This window comes from Ornithorhynchus anatinus, chromosome 4, assembly GCF_004115215.2.
Source record: "Ornithorhynchus anatinus isolate Pmale09 chromosome 4, mOrnAna1.pri.v4, whole genome shotgun sequence".
Classification (NCBI taxonomy): domain Eukaryota; kingdom Metazoa; phylum Chordata; class Mammalia; order Monotremata; family Ornithorhynchidae; genus Ornithorhynchus; species Ornithorhynchus anatinus.
Genome location: NC_041731.1, coordinates 74,530,004 through 74,540,804, shown reverse-complemented (window position 1 = coordinate 74,540,804; position 10,801 = coordinate 74,530,004). Strand labels below are relative to the sequence as shown.

The following is a 10,801-nucleotide window of genomic DNA, read 5'->3' as shown; positions in this document are numbered from 1 at the left end:
AATAAAGTTTCTCAAGCTTTCCCCCAAGTGCTCAAACTGGAGTATATGAATGAACTCTGAGAAGCAGCTTGGCTTAGTGGAAAGAGCACGAGCTTGGGAGTCAAAGATCAAGGGTTCTAATTCTGGCTCTGTAACTTGTCAGCTGTGTGACTTTGGGTAAGTCACTAAACTTCTCTGGGTCTCAGTTACCTCATCTGTAAAATGGGGATTAAGACTGTGAGCCCCACGTAGGACAATCTGATAACCCTGGATCTATCTCAGTGCTTAGAACAGTGCTTGGCATATAGTAAGTGCTTAACAAATATAATCATTAATTACTTAAATCCCTTTTTTTTTAAAAAAGATATTTCTATAACTCCTTGCCAATAAAAATATGACCTTTGTCTAAGTGTGTATCATAACTGTAAATATGTGCAGTTAAACATAAGTAAATTTTGCCTAGCTCCGCCCTCAACTCTCTCCCATACCGCTGCTGCCCAACACAGGTGAGTTCTGATTTGTAGCAGATTGTCTTCCATTCAATAGCCACTGCCCAAGCTAGAAATGGAATGGGTAAGTCTCTGCTTGACTTTCCTTCCCATAGCCAAGACTGAAAGAGTACTGGAAACTCTCCAGGTGTGATCCTGAGAGGGCAAATTTTACCTGGGAAAACACTCTAGTGCTATTTCAGCATACAAAGAGATTGATGTTAGTACAATAAAGTTCCTGAATTCTTGATTAGTCATTCAACCAATCAGTATTATTTATTGAAAACTTACTGCTTTTCCAGGCCCTGGAGGGATGAAATAAAATAAAGGACAAATAATAAATACACATATACTTACAGTAAGAACAAGAGAAAAATACAGCTTCCACAAGTAATATCAGGAGTATGGAAAGAAAAATAGATAATATAGTGAAAAATAGTGTAGATCTCTAAACTATCTCTAAATGTTGCTATATAAATAGTAGTGCTAAGGATGGTGTTAGTTTAACATGAACAGTGGTAGTGGAAATCCCACAAGAGGAAAGCAAAATAAATTCCAAGGTAGAAGTCACAACATGATATATAAGCTTTTTAAATTAAGTTTTGCTTAGATCTTTTTTTTTCTATGATTAGGTGCTTGTCAGAGTCCATGTTACTGCTCTCTTATTGCCTAAATATCTAATTGGAAACAAGTGGACACAAAATCCATGTAATTAAACTTAGAAAACATTTCAATCATACATTATGAAGCACGGACATTTTTATTGTTGCTTTTTATTCAGTAGTAATGAGAAATACAATGGAAAAACGACTTCAGAAATCATTCATTTTGAACTTTATGGGGTGGAAGAGAAACATCAGGAAGAGTTATTTTCAGAATTTTGTTTTTTATTCACTATTTCTTCTTCCTTACTTTAACACGAACATAAGATTCGTCTCATTTTCCCACTTTTCTATGCTCTTTTTTTTTTCATTTAGAGAAACACAAGACATTTCTACCTGAAATTGGACTGTCTGAAAAATCATCAGGTACAGAGCTTTATCGTAATTCATGTTTTCTACTCAGCTGTGTAAATATAGCTTATTTTAGGGAAACAATAATAAAGAAAGAAAAGGAAATGAAACCACATTGTAATAGCAAGGTAGTATTTTTTTTTCCATTTGAATTGGAAGTCAGCACACTGACAAACTATTTCAACTGTTTTGATATTTATTTTTTCTTCTATTCTTTTTCAGTCAATAAAAGAAGGGAAATTGTGGACTAATTTTAATGCAATAGAACAGCTTAGGCACAAGTAATACAGACATAGTTTGCAAGTGATCAAAATTACAAATACAGTTAAAATGAAAGCCTTGAATTTCATCCTTCTGAGGATCCTCCTAACCTATATACTAAAGGTTTAACTAATTTTAGATCCAACTGAAGAAAATAGCCTTTTCGAAGATAGAAAACAGCCATTAGACCAGGCTTTGGAAACCCTTTTGGGCATAAGAGCAAAAGAAAATTTAACTTTCAAGTAGTTCTATGTGCCAAGCACTGTTCCAAGAGCTTGGGTAAAAACAAGGTAATCATGTTGTCTCATGAGGGGCTCTTAGTCTCAATCCCCATTTTACAGATGAGGTAACTGAGGCACAGAGAAGTTAAATGACTTCCCCAAGGTTACATAGCAGACTAATGATGATAATAATAATAATAATAGCGTTTGTTAAAAGCTTACTATCTGCCAAGCACAGTAGTAAGCACTGAGATAAATACAAGATAAGGTGATCAAAACTAGTCCCTGATCCACATAGGTCTGAAGAGTTTAAATAGGAAAGAATGAGCAAGGCGGTCCCATCACCAGGAGAAGCTAATTTAGCATTTGCTGTTTTTGTTTTAGATGGAATTTCCCAAGGGGAAAAAACGATTTTCGCCTATCATCCCCAGATGAATTTTCCTATTGTAAAATAATGCTTTGGGCTCTTAAGTATGTGTTTCTATGAAGAAAAGCAACATTTGATATGATACCCTTAATCTAGCCAGAATTAACAGACACCCTGGGAGGGGAAGGGAAATCTCTTTCTTAACTCGGGGGTGCTTGTATATTTGGTAGTGTAGGACTTGGGCTTCTCAATCCTCCTATTCACAGTGGAGAGAATTTTCTGGGGGGAAGCTATAAATTTTATGATATTCTGGATTATCAGGAGGCCAAAACTCTCATCTCTACATCTCCTCATCAGTGTCACTTTGTTACTTCAGTTCTTGTCAAGGTGGCTATGTACAGGAGAATGAATGGGCTGTTCCTGAATTCTGATTAAAGGGAGATGATGCTGACAGCTGGGGAAATGCATTCAGAATTACAGGAGGAAGTGAAGCTTGGAAAGAAAGGTGGATTTTCTTTAGATGGTGTACAATTTTAGTGTCTCATTACTGTCTCAGAATTCTTAGGGAGAACTACATATTTCACTCTTCTCTTAGCCACTGGTACTTGAATTTCTCTTCAGGATGAGTATTTTGCTAATTAACAAGAGCTATTTATGGAGTGAGAGCACAGAGCAGATCCAGCTAGGGGTGGATGTAGTAGTTAACTTTTCTTATAGGGCTTATTTAGCTCACTGCAATGCAAGCCAGAAAGACCTTGTAATTTTAAATTCAGGCAATGACTAGCCCAAAGGAATTTACTGAGCCCCTATCATGTGCAGAGGCTGTACTTAAAGCACTTGGGAGAGTACAATATAACAAATAATAGATACATTCCCTGCCCAAAATGAGTTTGTATTCTAGAACTTACAGTCCCACCATCCTCCTACCCTCTCTGCAATTCAATAGGCCACACTAGGCCACACAGCTTGGCTACTGCATCATCTTCCTCCATGACCTCACTCTCTCCTGTCTCTCCCCACTGCAGTCCTTACTTCACTCCTTTGCTCAGATAATTTTTCTCATAAATTTCAGTCGATGTTTGCCCACTCCTCAAGAGTCTATAATGGCTGCCCATCCATGTCCACATAAACCAGAAACTTCTTAACATTGATTTTGAAGCATTTAATTAGTTCACCCCCTCTATACAGTGTACCTTGATCTCATATCTTTCTCCATCAATACCTTGCTTATTTTCTGCCTTTGTCCTAGAACTCCCTCCCCATTCATATTTGACAGACCACCACTCGCCCCATCTTCAAAACTTTTTCAAGAGGTCTCCTTGAATGTCTTCATTTCCTCTACTGGATCTCCCTTCCGCATCACCTATTTTCTTTCATCTGTACCCCATACGCACTTGATATCCACCCTACCTTCACCCCCACAGAATTTCTTTGTACATTTAGAATCTGCCATTTCCCCTGTATGTTAATTATTTTAATATCTATTTTAGCCTCTAGAATGTAAGCTTCTTATGAAAAGGGATCACATTTACCAGTTCTGTTGTATGGTACTCTATCAAGCACTTAGTATGGTGCCTTTTACCCAGTAAGTGCTCAATAAATATGATTGACTGATTAATTGGCCTACTCAGACACATAACAGCCTAATGCTACTGCAAATTGACTCTTGATAAATCCACTTTGGGAATGATGCTGATGATAGGCAAAAGGTCCATAGGATCACCCAGAATTTAAAATGGCAATGTTCAGAGCTTTTTCACAATCCGCCAAGTTATTTTCTATCCACTCCAAAGATTGGCAGCACTTGAGTATTTTCATTTTAGGAAAAATTCAATTATACAGAAAGCAAATCTGGAGTTCTAATGTCAGCCTCCTGCTTAGCTCATTCTTTTAAAGAGTAAGGCTGGAATGCTAAATTCCTCTAAATTCCATCAGAATTTGGTCCAGCCTGTCAATTTTTCAGTTCCAGGTTGGCGGCTTTCCTAGCTATCTTGGTAAGAGTGGTACTTCACTCCTTTGGGGAGGCTCAAGACAAAAAACTGAATATTTCATCTTTGTGGATCTTGCCAAGGAAGTGTCCATCAGTGACAAACACTACTGACATCATGTTTGAGTGACTACTTATGAAGCTGAATGGTTATGATCAACAAAGTTGAAATGCAAACTATAGGTATCCCCATGTGAGGAGAGATGGTAATTAAAAGCTGTTACCAATTTCAATTTAACTTCTACAGTAATTTTTTACTTGTGTAGCTCTTCTATTCTAGGGAAGAAATATTTGGGTTGTGAATAGTGTATGGGCTAGCCAATAGGGGACTTTAAGCCTTCCTAAGCAGTCCTTAAAATAGAGATTCTCCTCTTTGGATTAGTGAGGAAAATGGCAGTACTGATCATAGCAGAGAACATATTGAATGCAGTACCCACCTGAACTGAAATGAACAAATCTGGAAAAAAAAAATCACTGTTCTCACCCTTTTGTAAGTTCTCTGGAAAAACTTGTTGTAAAACAAAAATTATTAAAATCTGTATTGAATTAAGAATATTTTTAAAATGAACTGTGATACTGTAAATACGTAGTGTATTTCATATCTTTTGCACTTTTTAAACTTTGGTGTTAAAATTGCATTCCCATTGGATACGAGTCTTTTATTGCACTGCCATTTCTCACAGGCATATCAAATCAAATAATTTTCTCCTCAAATTTGATTTATTTGTCCTGTCACAATATGTAGAAAAATAATATGTAAGGCACTCAGGAAATTAATCTTTAAAAATACTCTTGTGTAATCTAATAAAATGTATTATGTTACATATCCAATGTGTGTGTGTATATCTAACTTCTCTAACAACTTCTACCCATGTTACCTTCATAGTGAAAATAGTATTTAAGTACTTAGTATATACAAACCACTGTACTAAGCATTAGGGAAAAGGTTTATGGATGAGATTCAGACACCATGTCATAAAGTAACAATTCAAGATTACATAGAGTAAAATCCAGGGATGTAATCATTCCATCAGCCTTGTCTGATATAGAGACCATTGTACAACAGAGAGAAAACTACAAACACCTACGTGCCCACACAAATACATGCCCACATAAACACACACACACAGACACACACACAAATATGCCCATTATCCTGGAGATTTGCAGATATTGCTCCAGGCAGTGAATTTTATCAGTGTATGGATGGCTTAAAAAGAAGCAATATAGTCTAATGGAAAGAACACAGGCCTGGGAGTCAGAGGACCTGGGTTCTATTCCTGACTCCTCCACCTATTTGTTGTGTGACATTGGGCAAGTCACTTAACTTCTCTGTGCCTCAGTTTCCTCATCTGAAAATGGGGACTACATCTTACTCCCTCCTAAATTAGACTATGAGCCCCATGTGGGATAAGAACTGTGTCTAACTTTATTATCTTGCATCTACCACAGCGTTTCTAGACTGTAAATTCGTTGTGGGCAAGGAATGTGTTTGTGAGCTCTGTTGCACTGTACTCTCCCAAGTGTTCAGTACAATGCTCTGCACACAGGAAGCACTGAATCAATGCAATTGATTGCTTAGTGCAGGGCTTGGCACAAAGTAAGCATTTAACAAGTACCTTTAAAAATGGCTGAAGGACATGTGACTAATGTTTTAATCCCACATGGAGCTCAGAGAGTAGGTAGAAGGGAGAACAGGTATGGAATCCCCATTTTGCAGATGAGGGAACTGAGGCACAGAGACTTGGTCAAAATCACACAGAAGATAAGGATTCAAATCCAGGGTCTCTGATGCCCAGGCCCATGCTCTTTTTACTAGGCCAAGCTGTATGACTGTGGGCAAGTCACTTAACTTCTCTGTGCCTCAGTTCCCTTATCTGTAAAATTGGGATGAAGACTGTGAGCCTCACGTGGGACCACCTGATTACCCCGTATCTACCCCAGCGCTTAGAACAGTGCTCTGCACATAGTAAGCGCTTAACAAGTACCAACAGTATTCTCTTCAGGAGAGTATAATCAAATGTCATTTTCAGGAAGGTGGCAGGACATGGATGTGGACATAGATCTAATGAGTTAATTATGTAATATCAAAGAGGTCTGAAGATAAAATGCCTGCACTACATGGGAAATTAAATTTCCCAGGATCCTTTGAGAATGATAACCAATCAGCAAGCTCAGCAGAGCTTTGAATCCAGGAGAGGGAATTAAAGCTATTTCCAACTGCTTAATCACCATCAGGTAACTGCTGGGTGGCCCACTGAATCTAGTGAATGGTGAGTATATATTTTCATGCACCAGAGACATAATGGGTTTTTGCCTGGCTATTCATGGACGTTTACATATGTACTGAGAGCTGTACTAGCATTTAGATTTGGTTTAGTGTTGCCTTTTTTAAAAATATTTCCATGAGTTTTAAACTAAGCCTCCAAGTCTGTCCTAGCTCTGGGCATTTCAGAAGTGTCTGGAGAAACCATGAGCAAGAAGATGGTGGCAGAAGGGATGAGATGGAAGCAGAGAAAGTGGTTGGTATTACAGAAGAGAAGTGCTCTGACCAGGTCATATGGGGAGATGAGCAAGGATAGAAGGAAAAGAGCAGATTGAGCAGCCTGTACCTAGGAGTTTGATAGACCAGCTTTCCCTAAATACCGAATGGGGAATAAATACAGTGAAACCTTAGTCTGAAGCAGGGTAATGTATTTGGCATCTAACATTAGTGTGGTTTTATACTATAATTATTTTCTGTAATCTTCTGAATAAATTGATTATTGATTCCAGTAGTCAACTGCAGGTCACAAGCATTATGTCCTATGACTGCAGTGGTAGTTGCAAAGTCCTCTAAAGGGGACCAGGGTGGACAAGATTTACAGAAATACTTATAAAAATAACAAACAAAGACATTGCCGGACTTCAGGAACCACCATCTTTGTGATTGTGATTGAGAAGACATCCTCTAGATGGTAAGCTTGTTATGGTCAGGGAATGTGTCTGTTCATTGGTACATTGTACTCTACCAAGTGTTGAAACAGTGCTCTGTGCACAGGAAGAGCTTAATAAATTTGATTGAATGAGCTGACAGGAATAATAATGTTGGTACTTGTTAAGCACTTACTATGTACGGAGCACTGTTCTAAGCACTGGGATAGATAAAAGGTATTCATTCATTCAATAGTATTTATTGAGCGCTTACTATGTGCAGAGCACTGTACTAAGCACTTGGGATGAACAAGTCGGCAACAGATAGAGACAGTCCCTGCCGTTTGACGGGCTTACAGTTTAATCGGGGGAGACGGACAGACAAGAACAATGGCAATAAATCAGGTAATCAGGTTGTCCCACATGAGGCTCACAGTCTTAATCCCCGTTTTACAGATGAGGCACAGAGAAGTTAAGTGACTTGCCCACAGTCACACAGCTGACAAGTGGCAGATCTGGGATCATTCTACCCACACACAATCACATACCCTGTGGTTTGCAGCTGCTGCCTCTCTTCTCAAATCCTGGGCTTTCCTGAAACCTACCTAAACAACAACAGCTGGGCAGGGATAGGTGGCAAAGGGGGAAGATATCCTGTCAGGTGGAATTTGGGTGATATGAATGATTGTGGCTTGATGGGTTTAATCTAGAAAGGCTTCCGGAAGAGAGGACCAATAGCGTGTTGAGAGAGGAGAGGGCTGAAGAGAAAGAATAGCATTTCTGGTGCCTTAGAGGAGAAAGTGTTGAGTCATTAGGTAACTGGTACAGGATATAAGAAGTGACTTTACCAAAACAGCATTTGAAAATGATAATTCTTACTGCCATTCTGAGAGGAGAACCTATTTTCTATATGCAGATATATCTTTTCATAGTGTTTGTTAAGTTTTTACTTTGTATCAAGCTCTGCTCTAAGTGTTGGGGTAGATACAGGATAATCAGGTTAGACACAGTCTATGTCCCATGTGGGGCTCACATTCTTAATTCCCATTTTACAGATGAAGGAAGTGAGAAGTTAAGTGATTTGCCCAAGGTTACAGCACAGACAATTAGAACCCAGGTCTTCTGAATCCCGGGCATTGTGCCCAGGCCACACTGCTTTTCCTGATAAACAATTATTGATCAAGCCTGAATCTCATGGATATTGTAAGCACAGGCTCTCCTGATAAACTATTAGAAATCAGAGATGCCAGGCTACGCATGGCAGTATATCCTACCATGTTTATTAATTCTCTAAGCCTTTCCTTTTATTCAGGTACTCTATAATACTTAAAACGGTGAGCACAATGTGTTAAATGGTAAGTGCTATCTCTTTGTTACACAAAGAAGCAGCATGGCCTGGAGGAAAGAGCATGAGCCTAGAAGTCAAAAGATTTGGATTCTAATTTGGACTCTGCCCGCTGTGTGACTTTGGTATAAATTAAACATCTCTGTACCTCATTTTACTCATTTGATAATGTGAAGTAAATACCTGTTCTTTCTCCCCCTTAGACAATAAACTCTATGTGGGATAGGGACTGTACCTCACATTATCATGTTAAATCTACCCCAGTGCATGTACAGTTTTGGCATATAGTAAATACTTAGCAAACACTACAATTTTAATGATGCAAAATAATAGTAAACACATATTTGGAAAACTTTCATGTTACACACTTTTATTTACAGTATTCATTTGTCACTAAAAGCAACATATGGTATCCCATATAGATGTTACATAAGTATATAGTGTGACAGGAAAAAAAAATAAAAAGGTGGCAGATAATTTCTTCACTAGATCTAAACAACTAAATATTCAGTCAGATGTGCTGTTGGCATTCCTTATATATCAATTTTTCTGTACTTGCCTTGAATACCTCAAAGGAGAGCTTCTAAACTGTTCAATTGTCTAAGAGGTTCAGCCTCAATCGGTGATCAAGTTTTAAAAGTAGACCTACAACATAGAAAATAAATACTTCATCTTATGTCTTTGGCTCAGGGTAAGAACTAAAAAAAGGAAATTATTGATTTCCCTCCCTGCTCACTGAAGATCTAATAAAGTCACACTGCTTGTCCTTCAAGCAGTCTCTAGGTTAAGGAAAGAAATGCTGCTGGTTTTAAGAGGCTGGGATTTCTCACCAGATTGATAGTTTCTTTCCTCTCAACTTGGGACCATGTGAAATAGACCATGTGCTTAGCCTGTTCTTTTTGAATATTGTCATCAAGATTTTTTTTTTAGCTTTGCTTTTCCCTTATTTTAGCTCCTTGCTGAAGGTGTTATCTGAGGGTCCGGTTGGCCTGACTCACAGCCTGGTAACATTCATGACCTGCTGCTCGTCAGGAGAGGGGTTGATTTCTAATAGAAGAGACATAAAACAGAACTCCTCTTTCCACCTGTTCTCTCCCAGATTTTCTCCAAATGGAGGCCACAACCACCATCCTCACTGTCTCAAAGCCCATTTCCTTGACATTTTCTTCAAATCCTCTCTTTCATGCAAACCACATATCCGGGAACAAATCCTGTCAGTTCTATCTTACAAGATATCTTCTTTCTAGAATCTGGACTCTTCTCTCCATCCAAACTACTAACATGGTGATTCAAGCACTAATGATTTCCCACCTTGACATCTGCATCAGCCTCTTAGTAACCTCCCTGCCTACTACCTCTTCCTTCTCCAATCCGTACTTAACACCACTGCTTGGAAAAAACAGTATAGCTTAGTGGCAAGAGCGCAGACTTGGGAGTCAGAGCACATGGGTTCTAATCCTGGCTCTATCACTTGACTGCCATGTGACCTTGGGCAAGCCACTTCACTTCTCTGGGCCTCAGTTACTTCATCTGTAAAATGGGGATTAAGACTGTGAGCCCCAGGTGGGTCAATCTGATTACCTTGTATCTATATGTATTTATCCCAGCACCTGGAAAAGTGATGGGGGCATAGTAAGCACTTAACAAATACCATTATTAATATTATTATTATTGTAGTTCTAAAAAACTGTTCAGTCATGTCTCATACCTCCTCTAATGGTTGCCCATTTTCCTTAATAAATAGAAAATCCTTATCATTGACCTTAAGGAACTCAATCAGCTCTCCCCCTTCAACCTTACCCTACTGATTTCTTACTACAACCCAACCCCCACACAATGTCCCTCTAATGTCAATCTACTCACTGTATCTCAATCTAATCAATCTAATCCTCTGACCCCTTTCCCATGTCCTCCTGCTGGCCTGGAATTCTCTCCCCTTTCATATCTGAAAGACCACCACTCTTGTCATCTTCTAAGCCTTACAAAAATCACATCTTCTCTAAGGCCTTTTCTGATTAAAGCCTCTCATTTCCCATTTGCACTCCCTTCTGAATTATCTATGTCCTAGGATCTGTATCAACTGAGCATGTTGATTTTTCATCCCACTCTCACAGCTCAGTGGAAAGAGTATGGGCTTGGGAGTCAGAGGTCATGGGTTCTAATCTCAGCTCTACCACTTGTCACCTGTGTGACTTTGGGCAAGTCAACTTCTCTGTACCTCAGTTGT

At 38.8% G+C, this 10,801-nt stretch overlaps 1 non-coding gene across 1 annotated transcript; it reads right to left on the bottom strand.

Moving 5' to 3' along the window:
* Positions 1 to 495: 495 nt before the first annotated feature.
* On the bottom strand, positions 496 to 633 carry LOC114811534. Its single transcript, XR_003759232.1, has one exon. It is a non-coding gene; the product is annotated as a small nucleolar RNA SNORA7 (small nucleolar RNA).
* Between the last annotated feature and the right edge of the window lie 10,168 nt (positions 634 to 10,801).